Source organism: Trichosurus vulpecula, chromosome 5 (assembly GCF_011100635.1).
Source record: "Trichosurus vulpecula isolate mTriVul1 chromosome 5, mTriVul1.pri, whole genome shotgun sequence".
Classification (NCBI taxonomy): domain Eukaryota; kingdom Metazoa; phylum Chordata; class Mammalia; order Diprotodontia; family Phalangeridae; genus Trichosurus; species Trichosurus vulpecula.
The window spans coordinates 238,983,825-239,004,650 of record NC_050577.1 but is presented as its reverse complement, the minus strand read 5'-3'; positions in this window follow the sequence as shown (position 1 = coordinate 239,004,650).

Genomic DNA, 20,826 nt, shown 5'->3' with positions numbered 1-20,826 from the left:
CTTCCCTTGCTTAAGCTGATGGAAAGAACCTGTGCTTTCCTGGTCAACCCCTTCACCTTGCTTAAGCTGATCAAAAGAACCTGTGCTTTCCCCTGCATACCTTACACCCCCGCAGAAGCCGGATGGTTAAAAACAGCTTCCGTTGGAGCCAGAGGCTGCTATAGCTACAGCCACAGCCACAGCCGAAGCTGAAGCAGGAGCTGCCAGTAGCAGAGCTGACCTACTGGAGGAAGCTGAACGAGGACTTGAAGCCAGTGGGTAATCTTTTTACCATAGAGGGGGAAGCATGATTTTGTTTTACACCATCATGCTTCTCTGTAGCCTCCTGGTTACTCTTGTAAGGCGTACTTATTGGGCCTGGAAACTTTTCATTAATATATCAAAATGGGGATGCTGGTTCATGGGTTGGTTACTGTGGAGCCTAAATATATGCTTTGATTCTTCTGCCTCCTACTTTGAGAGTTTCTTATATCCGGCGGTTCCAAACCTTTCAGACATATATGTGATCCTCTTTGAGATTATAAACTCTGCCCTCCTAATACACATGGTAATGAAAAGGCTGGGCTGGGGTTGGAGGAGAGTGATGATGGTTGTCTTGATAATATTTGAAAAGCTGACATGAAGAAGATGACTTAGATTTGCTCTGTTTGGCTTGAGAGGAAAGAACTCGGAGTCAAAAGTGCAATGGCTGGATTTCAAGATTAAAGGGTCAGAATTCAATTTTTTGAGGTATATCTTAAGTACATCTTAAGTGACAAGTATAGTAGCACAAGTTCTTTAGCCTTTAAAGGTTACAGTTTCCTCAAATCTAAAATGGTAAATGTAGTCTAGAACCTTAGAAGTCCCCTTCTATCCATGAATCTATGACCAGGGGTTATGAAGAAACAACTTTGTGTCTGAGGAAAAATAAAACTACAACAACCAAAACAAAGATACTTTCTAGGAGTTAGAGATATACCAAAATGGAATGGGTGACAATGTGTCCTACTTCACAGGTTTTCAGGAAGAGATTGATTGACCACTTGGTAGGTAGATTGTAGTACTTATTCACTCTTGGTTGTAGAGTGAAGCACTGGGCCTTTGAGACCCCATCAAATTAAGAAACCGTGATTTTGTAAAATACTTGAGAATAACTATTTCATTTCATTAAACAGGTGGGATTCAGACCTAGCTGTAAAGAATTATATTTTTCTTTAGTCCTTCATCCTCTATTACAACCAGATTGTAATGGTAATTTATGATTAGAAATCGCAAGTCACTCCCATTTGAAGGTTAATTCTAGCCCTGACTAGAAACATATAAAATCTTAATCTCTGTGTGGAAAAGGATTACTTCAGATATCAAGACTGTCATCCTTGCCTTGGCTTGCCTGAATAGAAATAAAGTGGTGCCAGGTTGTTCACTTGGACCTCTAACTATCAGTTTATTCTTCATCTGACCCTAACTCTTTGTACTTGCCCTAGATTCATGATTTCTACTCTTCTTTCATACCTTCATACTTATTTTTCAAATAAGGATTTATTTTCCCTCTTTCCCTCTCTCACCCCTCACAAACCTTACAAAGAATAGACATACAAACAAAACAAAACCTCGCACTGGCCATTTTCAAAAATGTTTGTCTTATTCTTCATTCATCATTTCACTGTCGACAGGTAGGAAATATTATTTTCCTAGGCCCTTGGGAATCATGACTGATCATTGCATCAATCAGACCTCTTATGTGTCTCAGAATTGTCATGGGTGTGACTGATGAAGACTCATGAATTTATTCTGATTCCTGAATTAGATCAAGATTATTCAAGTTCCACCCAAAAGTAAAACCTCTGGTCTCATACACTATCTTGTTCTTCAATATCTGCCTGATCTACCAGAGTTCACTTCATCTACTTCAGTACCCAAAACAGCCATTAGCCACAATCACTATTATCCATTCCCCAGTGTGATACAGACTTTCTTCAAGGCATAGAAATTGTCTCTGACCAGCCCTGCCTTGCTGATGTTTATGATCTGGTTTTTTAGTGCTCATCCTGGTATCTAATGACTCGAGGTTGATTGACAACAAAAATGTAATTTTTTTCTTTTTTATTTCTTTGCAATCATGTAAAACATTTCCATATTCATCATTTTGTGCAATAAAAAATGGGGCATAAAAGGAAAGAAGGTGTAATGGCAAGCATAGTGGGACTTTTTTGTCATCTTTTGGTTTTGGAGCGCTTCTCAGCAATAAGGCTATCAAGTGCCTTTGAGTCTTGCCTTTGTTTCAATCAAGAGTCTTTGATTGAATTGGGAGTCTTTGATGGGAGTCTGCTTAAGTCACAAAAAAAGCCTAAGTCACATGAGTTTGAGTCACATGGTTATGATTCCTTCTGACCCTGAAGAAGTGTATATATACTCTGAGGTTAGCATTTTGCTTGGGGCTTGCTCAGTGCAAGAGTGTCATGTGATTTGACCAGAGGAGATTGTGAGTAGCTGTCATGGAGGCCTCCGGCTTTGAAAAACCAAGATATTGGTACTTCTCTCACTGGTAACTATGTATTTGTGTTATTTTGATCCATTTATATAATTTCTGCTTATAATTTTGGTTTGTGTTTTCTCTGAAATTCAGGGTGCTGACTTTTCCCCCTGAACTAAGTGAATGATATATGTATATTTAATTAAAGTGAGATTGTAAACTCCTTAAAGTTGCTCTCCTTAGAAAAGCAGATCAAAGAACCTGTGCTAGCAGCCCTCCTGTGTGCTGGTGTTATTAGTCTTACACAGTCAAGATAGCAGCAAGTAATGTTGTTGTCACAGAAGGATAGAAGAATAGAAAGGGAAAATAGTGTGCTGCAGTCTATTCAGATGACATTGGTTCCTTCTATGGAGGTGTATAGCACTTTTCATCATGAATACTCTAGGATTATCTTGGATCAATGTATTGACGAGAAGAACTAAATCATTTACAATTCATTGCTCAATATTGCACTTACTGTGTACATTGTTCTGGTTCTGCTTACTTCACTCTGTATCATTAGTATGTGTAAGTCTTTGAGTTTGTTCTGAAATTATTTCATTTGTAATTTCTTATGGCACAATAATATTCCATTACATTCATATACCACAACTTGTTCAGCCATTTCCCCAATGGATGGGTATGCCCTCAATTTCCAATTCTCAGCCACCACAAAAAAAGAGCTGTGATGAGTAAAAAATAAATGTTTATTTTTACTTTCTAATTAATTTATTTTTAGTTTTCAACATTCATTTCCACAAGATTTTGAATTTGAAATTTTTCTCCCCATTAGTCCCCTACCCCCTACCCCAAGATGGCATGCATATTGCTTACCCCTTACCCCAGTTGGTCCTCCCTTCTATCATTCCCCCATCTGCTTCCCCCTTACTTTCTTGCATGTAGAAGCAATTAACATTTGTTTTGAAAATGAGTTCCAGATTCTCACCCTTCTTCCCTCCCCATCCAGCCTCATTGAGAAGGCAAGTTATTCAATATAGGTTATACATGTGTAGTTATGCAAAATATTTCCATAATAGTTATATTGTGAAAGACTAACTATATTTCCCTCCATCCTATGCCACCCCCCATTTATTCTATATTCTTCTTTGACCCTGTCTCTTTTCAAAAAAGTGTTTGCTTCTGACTACTCCCTCCCCCAATCTCCCTTCTGTCATCCCCCTCCCCCTTTCTCCCATTCCCCTCTACTTTCCTGTAGGGTAAGATACCCAATTGAATGTGTATGTTATTCCCTCCTTAAGCCAAATTCTATGAGAGTAAGGTTCACTCACTCCCTTTCACCTACTCCCCTTCCCCTCCATTGTAACAGCTTTTCCTTTCCTCTTATGAGATAACTTATGATAATTATGAGACAATTTACTCCTATTCTAGCTCTCTCTTTCCCCTCCCAATATATTAATCTCTTACCTCTCAATTTTATTTTTTAGATATCACCCCTTCATATTCAACTCACCCTGTGATCTCTGTCTATAGATATATTACCTTCAACTACCCTAATACTGCAAAAGGTCTCATGAGTTACAAATATCATCTTTCCATGTAGGAATGTAAACAGTTCAAGTTTATTAAGTCTCTTATGACTTCTCTTTCCTGTTTACCTTTTCATGCTGCAATGGCAGGCAAAATGGGACTTTTTGCTGTTTTTTCTTCTGGAATGCTTCTCAGAACTAAGGAAATCAAGTGCCTTTGATTGAGCCTTGCCTTTGATTGAATCAGGAGTCTTTGATGACCTCCTTAAGTCACAAGAAAGCCTAAATCACATGAGTTAGAGTCATATGGCTGTGAGGTCCTCTGTGGGATGACCCTGAAGAAGTGTGTTTATACTCTGATGTTAGCATTTTGCTTTGGGGCTCACTCATTGGAAGAGTATTTGTGTGATTTGGCCAGACAAGACTGTGGGTAGTCATTAAGGAGCCCCCCAGCTTTGAAAACCCAGATGTTGGTGCTTCTTTCCCCGGTAATTATGTATATATTGTTATGGACAGACAGAAGCCCTTTCTGCTGATTTGTATTATTTGCTCTGTGTATACAATTTCAGCTTGTTTTCTCTCTGAAGTTCATGGTACTGACTTTTTCCCCTGAACTAAGTGAATGATATATGTATGTTTAATTAAAGTGAGATTGTAAACCCCTTAAAGTTGCTTTCCTTAGAAAAACAGATTAAAGAACCTGTGCCAGCAGCCCTCCTGTGTGCTGGTGTTATTGGCCTTACACCTCCACAGCAGCTTCTAGTAACATTGTTGATACACATCCTTCTCTTGATTCTTTTATTTGAAAGTCAAATTTTCTGTTCAGCTCTGGTATTTTCATCAAGAATGCTTGAAAGTCCTCTATTTCATTGAATGTCAATTTTTTCCCCTGAAGTATTATACTCAGTTTTGCTGGGTAGGTGATTCTTGGTTTTAATCCTAGCTCCTTTGACCTCCAGAATAGCATATTCCAATCCCTTCAATCCCTTAATGTAGAAGCTACTAGATCTTGTATTATCTTGATTGTGTTTCCACAATAATCAAATTGTTTCTTTCTGGCCACTTGAAGTATTTTCTCCTTGACCTTGGAACTCTGGAAATTGGCTAAAATATTCCTAGGAGTTTTCCTTTTGCAATCTTCAAGAGGCAATCAGTGGATTCTTTCAATTTCTATTTTCCCCTCTGGTTCTAGACCATCAAGGCAGTTTTCCTTGATAATTTCTTGAAAGATGATGTCTAGGCTCTTTTTTTTTTTTGATCATGGCTTTCAGGTAGTCCAATAATTTTTAAATTATCTTTCCTGAATCTATTTTCATAGGTCAGTTGTTTTTTTTTTTTCCAATGAGATATTTCACATTGTCTATTTTTTCATTCTTTTCATTTTGTTTGATAATTTCTTGATTTTCCATAAAGTCATTAGCTTCCATTTGCTCCATTCAAGTTTTTAAGGAATTATTTTCTTCAATGAGCTTTTGGCTAATTCTGCCTTTCAAGGCATTCTTCTCCTCATTGGCTTTATTTTGCCATTTGGGTTAGTCTATTTTTAAGGTGTCATTTTCTTCAGTATTTTTGGGGTTTCCTTTAGCAAGCTGTTGACTCATATTTCATGATTTTCTTGTATTACTCTCATTTCTTGTCCCAATTTTTCCTCTACTTCTCTTACTTGATTTTTAAGCTCCTTTTTGAGTTCTTCCATGGCCACAACCAGTTCATATTTTTCTTGGAGGCTTTGGATGTAGGAGCTTTGACTTTGTTGTCTTCTTCTGGTTGTATGCAAAAAAATGTCCTTTTTCAAGGAAGAATAGAGAGACTTCAATTCAACAAGAGTTTCTTTAGTGCCTACTGTGTCACAGATATGTTTGGAAAAGCCACATTTCAGGTCCCATTTATGATAAATACTGGCTATGTAAGTCTAGCCAAGTTATTTAAACTTTTGTAGACACCTCTCAATAATAGGAATTGGAGAACAATTGCAGATATGACTGAGGTTTTCTATTAGTGGTTCTGTATACCTTTGAAAATTCCACTCTGATACTTCCCAGTTCTACTAAATGCAAGGCACTGTGCAGAGTACCGGAGATGTAGAGACAAAGATGTCCTCAAGGAGTTTACACTCTCTAGAGCCATAGGGGTAGGTAGTACAGTGGACAAAACACTGGGTGTGGGTTCAGGAAGACCAGAGTTCTTCCTAATCTACCTTTCTAATCTAATCAAAGTCATGCTAGTCATGTGACTTTGAGCAAATCACTTAACTTTTAACAGTCTCAGTTTCCTCAGTTATCAAATGGGGATAATAATTCCTCCCTGGGTTGTTTTGGGGAGCAAATGAAATAATTTGTAAAGTGGTTTGCATTGCTTCTGATATATAGCAGGCTCTTAATAAATAATTTTGTCCTTCCTTCTTATAGATGACATTTAGCTCATGTATTCAATGCTCATGATTCTTAGAAAATGATTGAAGATATGAAGGAATAGACCACAATCTAAAAGATTGAAACAAGTCATTTCTTATTTGACTGTACCTGGAAAACTTGTAACAAAGAGTATAGAGGGGTGTTCAGAATGAGTTATATAGCTGTATTTCTAGCTTCTTTAATGCCGAAAGCCTTTTGCAGTAAAAGACCATTTTGATTCTCATGTTTTTTCAAACAAAACAGAGCCACAAGAAAATATGATGTTTTTGTACATAGTTTTGTCCCTTGTTATTACATTTCATTTTCAGATGTGTCTAATCCCTCCTTAGACTATGTTATTTGAGAAATAGATTTTACTTATTAAACCATGCTAATTGCAGCATGGAAGTGTGGAGGTCAATTTTAATAGAAATTTGCAAATGCACCAATCCCCACTGCCTGAAAAATGGCCACTCTGAAAATTTCTTCAACAAGGCCCAAATGTATGCATTGGCAAATACAGCTTGTAAGCAACTGGAAACAATTTTTCATGAGAGAATAAAAAATGGAGGAGGCAGGGAACAAGCACTTGTTAAACGATCACCGAATTCCAGGCACTGAGCTAATCACATCACACATATTGTCTCATTTGATTCTTACAACAACCCTCTGAAATAAGAGCTATTGTGAGCTGTGTCTTATAGTTGAGGAAACTAAGGCATATAGAGGTCAAGTGACTTGTCCAGAGTCACAGAGCAATGACATAGCTGAGACTGTCTTACAACTCTGGTAGCTAACATTAGAGACACTCATTTAGATGGTTCAAAGTCCTATCAATGGAGCCTAGAAGAGAATCCAAGGCCAGCAACAGATTTTAGAAAAGGCAATGGATTCATAGCACCATTGTCCATTTTAAATGCACCTTGAGCTTTGTGGGAAATCCTCGGCAATGGATGTTAGGGGATGCAATGTCACATTTTCAGACATGTTCCCAAGATCTCATTATTCTGTCTCTACATCCTTATATCGCAGCTGCTTAAAATGGATTTGCAGCTTCAAACTACTGTGATACATTCTCACTCCAAGATTTATATTTAAAATGTCTTTTCTCACATCAGTAATGCATTTATGAGGGATGTGCATACTGGTGAGTTTTTTAAAGCAGCATTTTGGCTGAATTGTCTTTGTTTAATGAAAAGTTCCCCAGCAAAGGGAAGCAAGAATAATCATTATTTTACCTCCATTTTTTTGTTACCTTGGAAGAACTGGAGAAAATAAGAAAGCCATCAATTGTTCTCACTTATGAATATGGATGAATATTTGCTTCTGTGGCATTTAAGATTTTCCTTTAAGTCATTGTTTCATGACTATGGAAATATAAATTGCATAATAACTGAGTTTAAAAAATTAATAAAACAAACAAAAACCTTCTGTCTTATGAGTAATGCAGTTTCTTAGTAATATCTTATATCCTGTGGGTTTTGAAAGAATACTTAGTCTAATGACTGTGTTAAGGAAGTCTCAAATATTAAGATGAATGCCAACACTAGAAAGAAAAAGACATTGTCCTTTCCGAACACTGACAGCATTCTTATTATTCATCACTTCACATGACTGTTTTGGGAATATATCATAAGTGAGAATCTTGCTTGATTGTTTTCAAAGAGATCAAATGAGATAATGTACGTGAAACTGTTTGTTAACTGCAAAAATAATAGTCTACATTTATATGTATTTTTACAGAGGAGATGAAGCATTTTTAGTCCCATTTTACAGATGAGGACACAGTTACAGAAAAGTTAAGTGACTTTGCCAGTGCCACATAGCTACTTAGGATATAAACCATCATTAGCAGGGGATCGCCTTACTCTACCCCTTACTCTACTATGCCACACTGCAATCATCTTTATCAAAAAGCGTTTATTATAAGGACTTACTATGTGCCACACACTATGATAAGTGCTGGTGATCCAAAGAAAGGTTAAAATACCTTTCCTGCCATCAAAGAGCCCATATTCTAATAGGGGAGAGAAAGATGTGAATAACTGAGTATATATAAGCTATGCATAGTGTGAATGGGAGGTAATCTCAGAGATAAGATAATAAGGATGCTAGATGGTTTGGGAAGGACCAGTTAAGGTCTCTTGCAGAAAGTGGGATTTGAGCTCAGTCTTAACATAAACCATGGAAACCATGAGGTTGATATGACAAGGGAGAGCATTCCAAGAATGGAGAGTAGCTAGTAAAAAAAAAGGCACAGGTCTTAGAAACGCAATGTCTTTTTTAAGGAAAAGCAAGAAAGCCATGGTTGCCAGATTGTATGATCCATAAAAAGCAATATAAATACCTGTTATATGTATTTCTAATAGGGTATTTAATTGTTATCACTGAATTTTCTCTCTTCCAAAAAAAAATGAAGATGAAACAGTTACATTTGCAAGCAAAAAAATGGTTGTGATTTTCCAGGAGAAGTTTTTAAAGTGAATGGTTATTTTGGGCAGACTCATGGTGTAAAAAAAAAAACTGTAAGCTTATATTAAGAGCTGCAGGGAAATTGCTGACATCTTCTAAAAGGAAGGTGTAAAAAATCCCTGGATGATAAAAATCAGTTTATTTAAGCAACCCACCTGGGATTTAATGGTGTTAGCCTCTCTCAGATAATTTACTGGAAAAGGTACACTACACAAGCCAAGGTCAGAAGATCTGTGTACCAGTCTTGACTTTATCATATACTAGTCTTTTAAGTCATTTGATCATTCTCAGGTTTATTTTTTCCCCTTCTAGAGTCAGCTCAAATGCCATCTCAACACTAAGTGACAACTAAATACAATGCAGGATGCGAGGTGGTAAGCACACAAAAAGAAAGATAATAAACTCTGCCCTCAAGACACTTATAGTCTATTGATAGGTGGGTGGGAGTGCAACATATACATGCACAGAACTTAAGAAATTCATTTGATGAGCAAGAGTACTAATAACTAGGGAGATCAAAAAAAGGTTTCATATAGCCTTGACAAACATGACACATGGGCTGAGCCTCAAAGACATTAAGAACACACACACACAAATTAAAGTTAAGAATACTAAGAGACAGATATGGGAAAAGAATTATGGAGACCTTATGCAAAGGCATAGGGACAAGGGAAGGAATATCAAGTATATACAATGCTCGTAGGCCAATTTGCCATGAATGCAGAATACATGAAGGGAAGTAATAAGAAATGTCTTCAAAGGCAGGCATGATGCTGTTGTCAAAAAGTATTGGGTTTGTGAACTTGAATTTAAAACCTGGATCCTTCACATATTCCTTGTATGACCTCAGGCATTCACTTCACCTCTCTAGGCCTCAGTTTCTCAATCTGTAAAATGAGAGAATTGCACCTGAGGTTCCTTATATATGATCTGGTGATAGCTACCTATCTTAAAATCAGATTACAAATGATGTTATATAGTAGGTAGAGAAAATTGGTTTTTATTTTACTGGCAATTGATCAGAAGTGCCATAATCAGATCTGTCTTTGGAATTTTTTTGGTAGCTACATGGAAGCTAAATTAAAGGACAAAAACCATAAGCAGGGATACCAATAATAGTGACAGGTGATAAAATATTAGGCAAGAAGCAATGGAGGCCTTGGTCATGGCCAGATGAACACAATGAAGGGAATCAATAGAAGGAACAGAGGGACAGTCAAGAATTACTCCAAAATCTTGAAATGAGGTACCTGAAAGAAGAGTAGTGCCTGTGACAAGCATAAAGAAATCATAAGAAAAGGTAAGTTTACTGCGTGAAGGTAATTGGTTTTGGCTAAGTTGAGTTTGCAACATTGATTGTCTGTTCAGATGGAATTGGCAATGAAAGACTGGAGATCAGGAATTTAAGAATGAATATACAAAATTTTAGAGTCACAGAGATGAAAACTGAATCAGTGGGATTGATGAAATCAATTAAGTAAACCTCTGAAATTAGAGTTGATTCAGGAATACTCCTTTTATCCACTCCCCCACCCCATCCCAGGTAAAAGTTGTCTGTCTCTTGCTTTCTAACAACTTCAATTTTACTGAACATGTCTGAGACTCTCCTTTACATTAAAATTATTATGTGAGTATATGTCTCAGTCATAACATAAGAATTCAATTATCTAAATATTTGTTGAAGTTGTCTTTCTTACAAGAACAATTTATTTGCCTTAATGACCATTGCATTCTTCAAAAAGTTAAGGAAACAGAGTGACCAAGTCTTATGGACCAGCATAGAGCTAAATGGAATCAAATTTTCTTGACCAATATACCTGCTGTAGTAGAAATGATGGGAACTTTGATCTTGAAAACCAGATCATCATTTGTCGGGGATTTTGTTGAGAGGAAGCCAGTTCAGGAATGGATTGAACTGGGTGGATAACCTCTGAGTCTCTTCTAACTCCTAGATCCTTTGATCATTTCTCTATTTAAATGGAAAAGTCCTTTAGAAAAGAAATTTATTTCATTGTTGCATCTCCAGGGCTCAATTCCAGATCTTAAATGTGGTAGGTGCTGAATAATGGTTTTTTTTTAAATTCAATTGCATCAAACTACTCTGGAGCTGCCTATTTTAAAGAGTTCATGTGAGAAGTCAAGGAGATAATTTATACAAATATGCTTTGTAATGTTACAGCGCTGCACCAGTATGAAATAGTATTATTCTCTCACTATACAGAAGTTACATTTGGCAGTAAAAATTCCTTAAGCATTTCAGTTGCCAACATATTCTTTTTCCACTTAAAATACCAACAATATATCTATCACTTCTATTAGGTAATATATAGTTTAGATGACCACAACAGAATTAGACCTGACAAATATTTGATTGGTGTTACATATCATGTTACATTGTCAGTCCTATGAGCAGTGGTTAGGCCTTTTATGATCTTTGACCATAATGCCATTGACCAAAGCCTGGAAAGTCTAAACCTGTTTCATTTAAGAGCAGAACTAGGACATATCATGCTGGTCCATTATACTAATTTCATTATAACCACTTTCACCTTTAAAAAAGGCTTCCTATGGGAGGGGGGTCCTTTCTGAAAAGTAAGCAAAATCTAATGTAGTTTTATATTAAAAGGTAAAACTATTATATTATTAGGCAAAGTATAATGTTTTTAGATGGACTACAGAAACAGAATGCTGAAATTATTCTATTCTGACATTATACCAAATCTGAAATAATCAAGCTTCTTGCTCACTTCTTTAGGTTCTGTCACCCATGAACATGAAAAACAATTATTAAGACTTTTCCTTTGTATTATGAGGCATTGCGATATACCAGGAAAAGTTGAGATCTGGAATCAATAGCAACCTGGGTTCAAATCCTGCATCTCATACCAAATATGTGACAATTGTAGTTACTTGACCTCTCTCTGAGCTTTATTTTCTGCATTTGCAAAATGCAATATCCTACTATTTATCTTACAGTGTTATTGCAAGATCAGATGGGAATAACTTTGTAAACTTTCAGAAGGAGATCATACTTACTAGTATAATTAAGTAATCATTTTTCTATTCTTATGTAGCTACTGGCATGTCTCCCTCATTAGTTTGTAATTTTAAAAGCTGGGATTGTTTTTTCCTTTCTTTATATCTCCACAGCAACTCCATAGTGCCTGGTATATAGTAGGCATTTAATAAATACATGTTGACCTATCAACTAATGTTAGTTTTCTTCTTCTCTTCTTATAAAAATTAATGTTTTATTCTTGCTCCTTTGTCAACCTATATCACTGTCAGTTGAACAGGCTGCACTTCCCTTTCTTACTCTCCCACAATCCTCCTCTGTAACATGGTATAGTTAATTGAAACAAACCATTTCATTGGTCATATCTAACAGCATATGCCTCATTCCTCACCTATCATCTACAACCTTTTGTGTAGAGTGCTCTTTAAAATCAGTTCTCTGGAGTCAAGATTGCTCACAGCAGCAAGAGAAGTTCTTCTATTTACTAGTGTTGCTTCCCTTCATTTTATAATAGTCATTGTAAATGTAACATGTTTATTCAGTCTTTTCTTCAGATGCCCCTATAATTTCCATCTGGACAGCATAATATGGTGACCAGAAACACAAGAACCATCAGGCAATTTCTGGAAAGTAGAAAGAGGTGGGACTTTGAGAAATTTTCACTCTAGAGCATTTAATTCCCATGGACTAATATATTGGAGAGTCCTGGCATTTAGCCATAACAGAACTTTGAGGCTTTCAAAAACCTGGAGTTGTTATCTCCGTGCTAGACTGTAACATCATCAAAGATAGAAACTGAATCAGTCATTTCTGACAACGACTAGCTGATGAATTGTACAAAGGAGATAGTTAAATATTTGTTCCATGAGATGTGTAAGTTGACATGGAATGATATCAGTAATTTCTTTCCACACCACTTTCCTCAATTTCACTACTTGCTCACTTTCACCTTACATCTTGGGCAGGCCAATTAATCTCCATCAGTCTCAGTTTCCTCATTTGTCAAATGAAGGGATTAGATGCTATGATCATTCAGGTCCCCTCCTATTCTGTGATTCTCTCAACCCTTTATCATAATGTAAGATCTTTGTTCAACAGAGCTAAAATGTTAAAAATGCAAAGGCTAACATAAGTACCAGTTTTATTCAATTTCTCACTGACATATACTAAATTCAGTAGGAAACATAAAAGAATCATGTGACATTCTTTCCTGATGTGAAAGGGTTGGAGAGCTTTGGGCACTGGGTGCTAAAGACAGATTAAGAGAGTGCATCCAAGGAGAAATAGAAAGAGAGAGAGAAAGCAGAAAGGTGAGGCTAGGAATGTAGAAGACAAATTGCCTTCTACACAGTTTTTGGTCAACTATGGACAAAGAGAAACTTCTGTCATGTATAATGGAGCACATGTAAAGCTAGCCTAGAGAGTGTCTAGAATTAACTCCTGCTTAGAATGCTTGATATTCCCTTCCTAGGTGACATGATTTAGTATTTGTTGTCCCTTTATAATAGTAAAATCAATCAGATCACATCCTCCTGGCTGGGTGTTGAAAATGTCATGTGGGAGAGAATCAAAAGCTTTATGGAAGTTCTAATATTACATTTATTGCTTTCCCTTCGTCTAAAGTCCTGCCATTCTGTCATCCAATGCAGTTAAACTGATCTGACATTTGATTTTTAAAAGTCACAACACAGTAACAGATACAGTGGGTATCTTTTATTTTTGTTTCAAGGTGTTTGCAAGTTTACTATTTTATGATTTATATTATTATTCCAGAGATAAAACTTATTTTCTAGGCCCAGAATTAACTTGAGAAAAAAGTAGAATGAAAAGATCAAGCTGAGTTATGTTTAGAGAAATGGGGGGGGGGAATTTTTATATTTTATTTTTTCCCATTTTAGATATAAAAACAATTTTCAACATTTTTTATGTCAAATTCCAAATTCTCTCCCTCCATCTTCTCTACTCTCCTTTAGAAGGCAAGCAATTTGATAAAGATCATATATGCATACTCATGCAAAACATATTTCCATATTAGCCATGTTGCAAAAGAAAACCGACAAAAAGAAAAAATGAATTAAAAAAAAGCATTCTTTCATGTACATTCAGACTCTTAGTTCTTTCTGTGGAGATGGATAACATTTCATCATAAGGCCTCTGAAATTGTCTTCGATCATTGTCTTGATCAGAATAGCTAATAATAGTTGTTACTGTTTTGCGATTGATCGTCCTTTCAATATTGCTGTTAGTATGGATTGACATTCTCCTTATACTACTCACTTACATCAGTTCAAGTAAGCCTTTCTCAGTTTTAGTGAAATCATTCTGTTTGTCATTTCTTATATCAAAATGGTGTACCACAACTCTTTTTCCAGCCATTCCCCAATTGATGGGTATCCCCTCAATTTCCAATTCTTTGCCACCACAAAAAAATCTATAAATTTTTTTTGTATATATAAACCTTTTCCTTTCTTTCTTTTTTTTTTGCTCTCTCTGGGATACAGACATAGTAGCGATATTTCTAGGTCAAAGGGTATATGCACAGTTTGATAAACCTTTGGGTAGAGTTCCAAATTGTTCTTCAAAATGGTTGGATTATATCAGAACTCTATCTGCAATACATTAGTGTCCCAATTGTTACATATCCTCTCCAACATTTGTCATTTTCCTTTTGTTTAGAAACTGTCTACAATGTTTTTTTAATGGTTGGTAATCTGCTCACAGCAACAAAAGTCCATCCCTTTCAAATTATGCCACTGGACTGAATAGCATGGTATCAAAATTGCAAGTGACTGTAATTTCTTTGCAGCGAATTGGAATTATGCAAGGTATATGTAAATAGCAAAAAGTTGATTAATAATGATGACCTGTTATTTTCACCCAGGTTTATGAAAGCTGGTGCTTCACTTTTGGAAATAAAACTAAATGAGACCTTTGTACATCACCTAATGGTTAACAAAAGGAAGTTTACTTAGCCATAGCATGGAAAGAAGACTGATCAACTTTCCTGTCTCTGCATTGGCCATGTTGGTCAACTGGTCAAACCTGAAAGAGGAGCCACTCCTGCCTCCCAAGTGGGCTATCCAGTATCAAATGCTTCTTAAACTGTCGTGACCTACAGTTAAGAAGTGCTTAAGGGGTTCTGAATGGAAAAAGTTTAAGAAACTCTGAATAGACTTCCAGTGAGCTATATCAGTGGCCTTAGGCTTAATCCTTTGAGTCTTCAAGCTTATTTTAATGCCTTTTAAGGAAAATCTAGCTACTGTTCTGTTCAAAAGAAATGGCATAGACAACATTGTCACGAACATGAAGTCTTTCCCCCATGTTTGGAAATCACTCCATCAGTTTTGCCACATAACTTTTTTCATGACTAGGATCAAGGTCTCTTTCTTTCACAAGGCCCTTGTTTTTACCTCATAAGGATCTTTTAATTGTGTCCATTCTTTTTCTTTAGTAGGTTGTAAAAGCAGGAATGTTCTGGGATTAGCTTTTAGCACCTTATCAGAGCCAATTTTTAAGTTTCTAGTATGAACAATTACACCTGAGAAATTGGCAAATGCATTAAGTCAGCACTTAATTTATTGCATTGTTGACTGTTTAGACTCAATTAAATATTGGAGAAAACATTAATAATGTAGATTAAACTTATGTGCTTCATGCATTTTGGTAATTAAAGATTTACCAGCCTACTATTGATTTTGGGCTTCATGATATCAAGGAATTTTTTTCCCTTTGTATTCCTGTTATATAAAATGGTGTATGACACACAGTAGGTACTTGATAAGTGATTTCTGAATTAAATAAACAAATGGAAAAAAATAGTGAGTCAACCATGAAAAAAATTGTGAAAGACAATAGGTATGGATATAGTCAAGATATAATGGGAATAAGGGTATGGCCTCTAAAATGTTAGATAAATTTTCTATGTAGGAGTCATGAAAGAAGTAAATGAGAATAGAACAGGATAATAAAGAATGGGTTACCACCTACAGCAATGAGAGGATCACTCACTTCAATGAGATCATAGATCCAAGTATTTCTACATGGATACTCCGTGTATTATTTTTCAATTTTCCACAATATTTGCTGACACATAAGAAATTTGAAAATCAGAATTTGAAATATACATTTTTGCAATTACTTGGGACAAAGTAGCTAATATTATAAACCAGTTTTTTGTTGGTGATTATGACCATGATTTTAGGCTACACCTATCCAGGTATAAATTAATAGGATGTAAATGTGATCATCTAGTTCAAGTGGAAGAAGTAGAAGAAGAAATTATGATCAAAGCACAATTTCAGAGCTTGAGATTTTAGAAATGGAATCAAAGATGACAAGGTCTAAGGTATTTCCATGCTTATTAGTAGTTAAAGTGAAGGCCACCAAAATGGAGAAAAGAGAAATTAGTTTGAAGTCTTTCATTTAAGGTGTGCATGAAATCAAACCACTTTCATACAAGAATAGAGGAAGTAGAATAAAAAATGTATGCTGTTAACCACGTAATGAAAATACACGAGTCTTAGGGAGACAAATATGAATGCGCAAAGCAAAAAAGGGAGCAGAGCAAAGGAAGTAGAGTCAAAACAAACTACAATAATGTGAGTAAAGTAACACTAAAAGGCAGCTAAATTCAGATCAAATGCTAAGATGAGTATAGACCCTGAAGGATAATTGATGAAATTATATCTCCCTTCTCTCAATAGAGAGGTGAAAGACTTAGGCATTATTACAGTTAAATTTGTTTAAGTCTTTATCATTGTTACAGGAAGAGATTTTCAGTAAGGATATTTCAATAAATTATTTGCTTTAAAAAATAAAGGAATTATAAAATCTCATATATCAATAAATTATTTGCTGTAAAAATAAAGGAATTAAAAATATCTCAAAATAATATTAAAATAAGAAATTTCACTACAATTATGATGGGAATTTAAGTCCCAAAATTGTATTAGTAACATTGAATGTATTCAATTGGTATTGTCTTTTAAATATTCTTTAATTTTTTATCAGAATCCAAAAGTCATTTTATAAGCAGAGATGTTCATTTGCTTTATTAGAGTTATATAATCTCTATCCTGCATATAGGTATCCATATATCTGATATTTTTTAAACTCTTTCTTATCCTTATGAAATAAGTACCTTACTAGGAATGAGTTCACATATTCCATGGAAAATTTCTGTCAAATCATTTTCTTTGATATTGATTTGGGAGTTTTAATGTAATAATTTTCTTTCTTGAGGAAAAGGAACAAGAACACCTGGAACATTAAGCAATTATAATCAATTCATCAACATATTTTAAATGACTGCTTTGTGAAACACTGTGTTAGGAGCCAGATAGAAAGACAAAAAAGAAACAGTCTCTGACCTCAAGAAACTTACAGATCAGGGGGTAAACAAGGTACTGTGCTAAGCAATTGAGAACAAAACTACATTTTTACCCAAAAGAATGATTAACACACTGCACATCATAGATTTAATTAAACAGGGGAAAGCAAAGAAATCTTACCAGAACTTGTTCTTATCCTTCTTCTCTGCACATCCAGAGAGCACAATGTCATAATAAGAGTTTTTGCCTGAATGTCATAAGATCTGGTTCCAATGCTTTGCCACTAACCTGCTAGATGAATCAGACAAGAGCTTCTAAACCAAGGCAGTCTACAGAATGATATTCAATGTCTTCAATATAGCAAAGGGCAAAGGGAAGTTAATATAAAGAACATACATAAAAATTCGTAGATGGCTCAGAAAGCTCATGTCTATACAATGAATAGTATTTTCAAAAAGAAATTCAGAAGTGTCCAGAAATGGTGTTTACCAAATTTAATAAAAACAACAACAAATTGACTGTTTTATCTAAAAATAAACACCAAAAATCCTTTCTGAATTAGTGATTGTATTACTAATTAGACTAGCTCAAGCAAGTCAAAATAGCAAATTAGAATGAATTGAAATGAAATGTTTCTGCAATCATTTATAAGAACATTAAAAAAAAAAACTACTTTTAGATCCAGGGAAATTGGGCCTTTGACTTTTTCCTCAAAAAGAGCCATTGACCTATACACAGGAACCAGATACAGTCATTGGGAATCTTAAAGACAAGGCTTAGCTCATTTTCCTCACTCTCTAGTACTTTACTTTCCTACTCCCAGATCCCTGTGGGAATAAATTAAAACTAAGTATCCTCTCAAAAACTGGAGTAGAATGGCATTGAATGTGTAGTGGAAATAAGGTATAGGACAGCCATTTATTTTTTCATATAAAAGCAATGCTTAGAACACCAAAGTTTCATGAGAATCCACTGACAAAGACAAACATGAATCAGTAACATAACTACTGCATGTATTATATTCTCCTAGGAGATTGGTAAAACAGGAAAGTTTTATCCTCAGGAGAAAACAGGAAAGATATATCCTCGGTGAGGATATATCAATAAATTATTTGCTGTAAAAAAATAAAGGAATTGCAAAATATGATACTTCTCATAACATTAAAATAAGAGATTTCACTACAATTATGATAAGAATTCAAGTCCCAAAATTTTATTAGTAAAGTCTCATTGAATGTATTCAATTGGTACCGTCTTTTCAATACCCTTTGATTTTTATCAAACAGGCAAAGTAAAACAGGAAGCACTTTGTGGTATTGTTACTGTACATTTCACATTCACATCTGTCCTAAACTGCCTGGAAAATTCCTTCAAAGTTCCGTGTTCTGGCAACCAGACTAGGACATGACCTCTTGCCATTAGTGCTCATCTTTCGCTTTAGTTTGGTGTAGTTTGGAGGCAACTCACATACTACAAGCAAGTCTCTGAGAGACTCAGATGCTCCTAAACTCTCAAACTCACAAAATTACCTCCAAGACTAGAAAGCACATAGGAAGTTCTTAATAAATGCTTATAGACTTGACCTAGAGTTTTCTGCATTATGGGTTCTATTCTCTCCCTTCCCCCATTTAAAATGTAATTTCCTTGAAGAGAACAGTTTTTTTTTTCCTGAAATTTTGAAGTACTTCAGAACTTAGTGAGAATATACATGGTCCATCAAAAAGAGGCCCAGTTACCAAAGATGAGGAAGAGGGGGTCCTCATTTATCAGAATACTGTATACCTCTGGTCAAAGAAACTCAAAGCAAGAGCCTAGGAATTCTCATCTCCCTAACCTAGCAGTTCCTGTTCTAGAGGCTACATTAAAGTAGTTGCCAGTCCAATAGGGTAGGAGAGGGGCATGCCTCCCTACCTCTCCTTGAAATTCTCAGAGAGGAGGTTGGTTTAAACATTCAGGAGAGTGGAAGAAAGAGGGAGAGGGAAAAGGGTTCTGTTCTCTTCTAAACACATGGTGTGACATCCTTCCCACCATGAGTTGCATGAGAGAGGCTCAGATAACCACAGAAGAAGACAGGGTTTTCTATGTATGAAGCTCTTCATAATTGCGAAAATCAAAGTATCCTTTGCCCCTTTTGGTCTTTCCCTCTGGTTCCCTGGTCCCTTCCAGGGATGCCATTTTAAGGATGTCCAGGACATTCATGCCTTCATTCCTCTCCAGGCTATACTTCTGACTCTCCTGGACCTTCTCTACAATACTCTCACAACAGGTAGCTTTGCCTCTACCCTAGATCCAGCTTTTCCCTCTCTTTTATGGGTTGTCTTTTTCCCCTCCCCCAATTAGAATGTTATCTCCTTGAAGAGAACTATTTTCTTGCTTATATTTGTATTCCTAACACTTACCACAGAGCAGACACATTATAAATGCTTAGTAATGCTTGTTGATGTGACCCATAGATTTCTGTGTATTCTGAAATTATGAAGCCCTTAAAGACTGAACCTGAGTGTACATGGTTTATCAAAAGTGGCCCAGATTCTTCAGATGGGGACAGAAGGAGGGGAGGAGTCCTCACTTATTAGCCATCATACCTGATTATAGTGGTTCCAAACAACCTACTAATTTAAACAATTAGACTGCATCAAACAAGCTACTAATGCTGAAGATGGGGGAGCTGTCAAGGTAGATATGAACCATAGTGATTTTCTACAGTAGTCAAATCAATATAAAGCAATCATCACACTGAAGAGTCTCAAAGAACCTAGAAACTGCATCCCTCCAAAATACCCTAGATCCTAGTTAATTGGCCAAGAGCAATACTTGTTTGGCATTTTTAAAATGTCGTTTTCTAGACAATAATGGAGAATGGTGGAAAATTTAAGAAGAATGTCATTGCAGAAAATTGGCTCTAATAAGGTGATACCACATTTATACCACAGTATGAATCGATACCTCTTCTTCTCTCCCATACTTTCCTTCGGAGCCTCCCAAACACTGAGCTATGACTCTGGCTCTAATAACCTGGTCTCAGAACATTCCTGCTTACAACCTACTAGAGAAAAAGAATGGACACAATTAAGTTAAAGTTGTTTATGAGGTAAAATCAAGGGTCTTGTGAAGGAGAGAGACCTTGATCCTAGTCATGAAAAAAATCTATAGATGTGAAAACACATTGGCATGAGAATTGACTAAGCCACACAAATAAATATTTCAGAGTTATTGCCTGACTTTCTCTTTCAATCTGAATACATTATTCCTATGTAGACAGAATAAAAAAGAATGATGTTTCCTTTAATACTTAGGGTAGAAATCTAAATTATTTCCTTCTACCAAATAAACTACTTTGATCAATCTGTCAATCATAGTGCCAAACAGACTTCTAAAATATTCTGCAGTAGATGGAATACATATTTATAAAATGGAATACAATCTAACAAAAATAAAACTAGTAAGGAAATGTCATTAGAAAAAAAAAGAAACTTAAGTTGCCAAATTTATTTTCTAATAACATAAATGAAATATCAACAGTGAAAGGCAGATTGCTATATCAGAAAGAATCAGTTGGTCTTATTTTTGATATTAAGTAAAGAATTTTGAGCAAGCTACCTAATTTACCTCAGCTTCATTTTTTCAAAAGGGATAG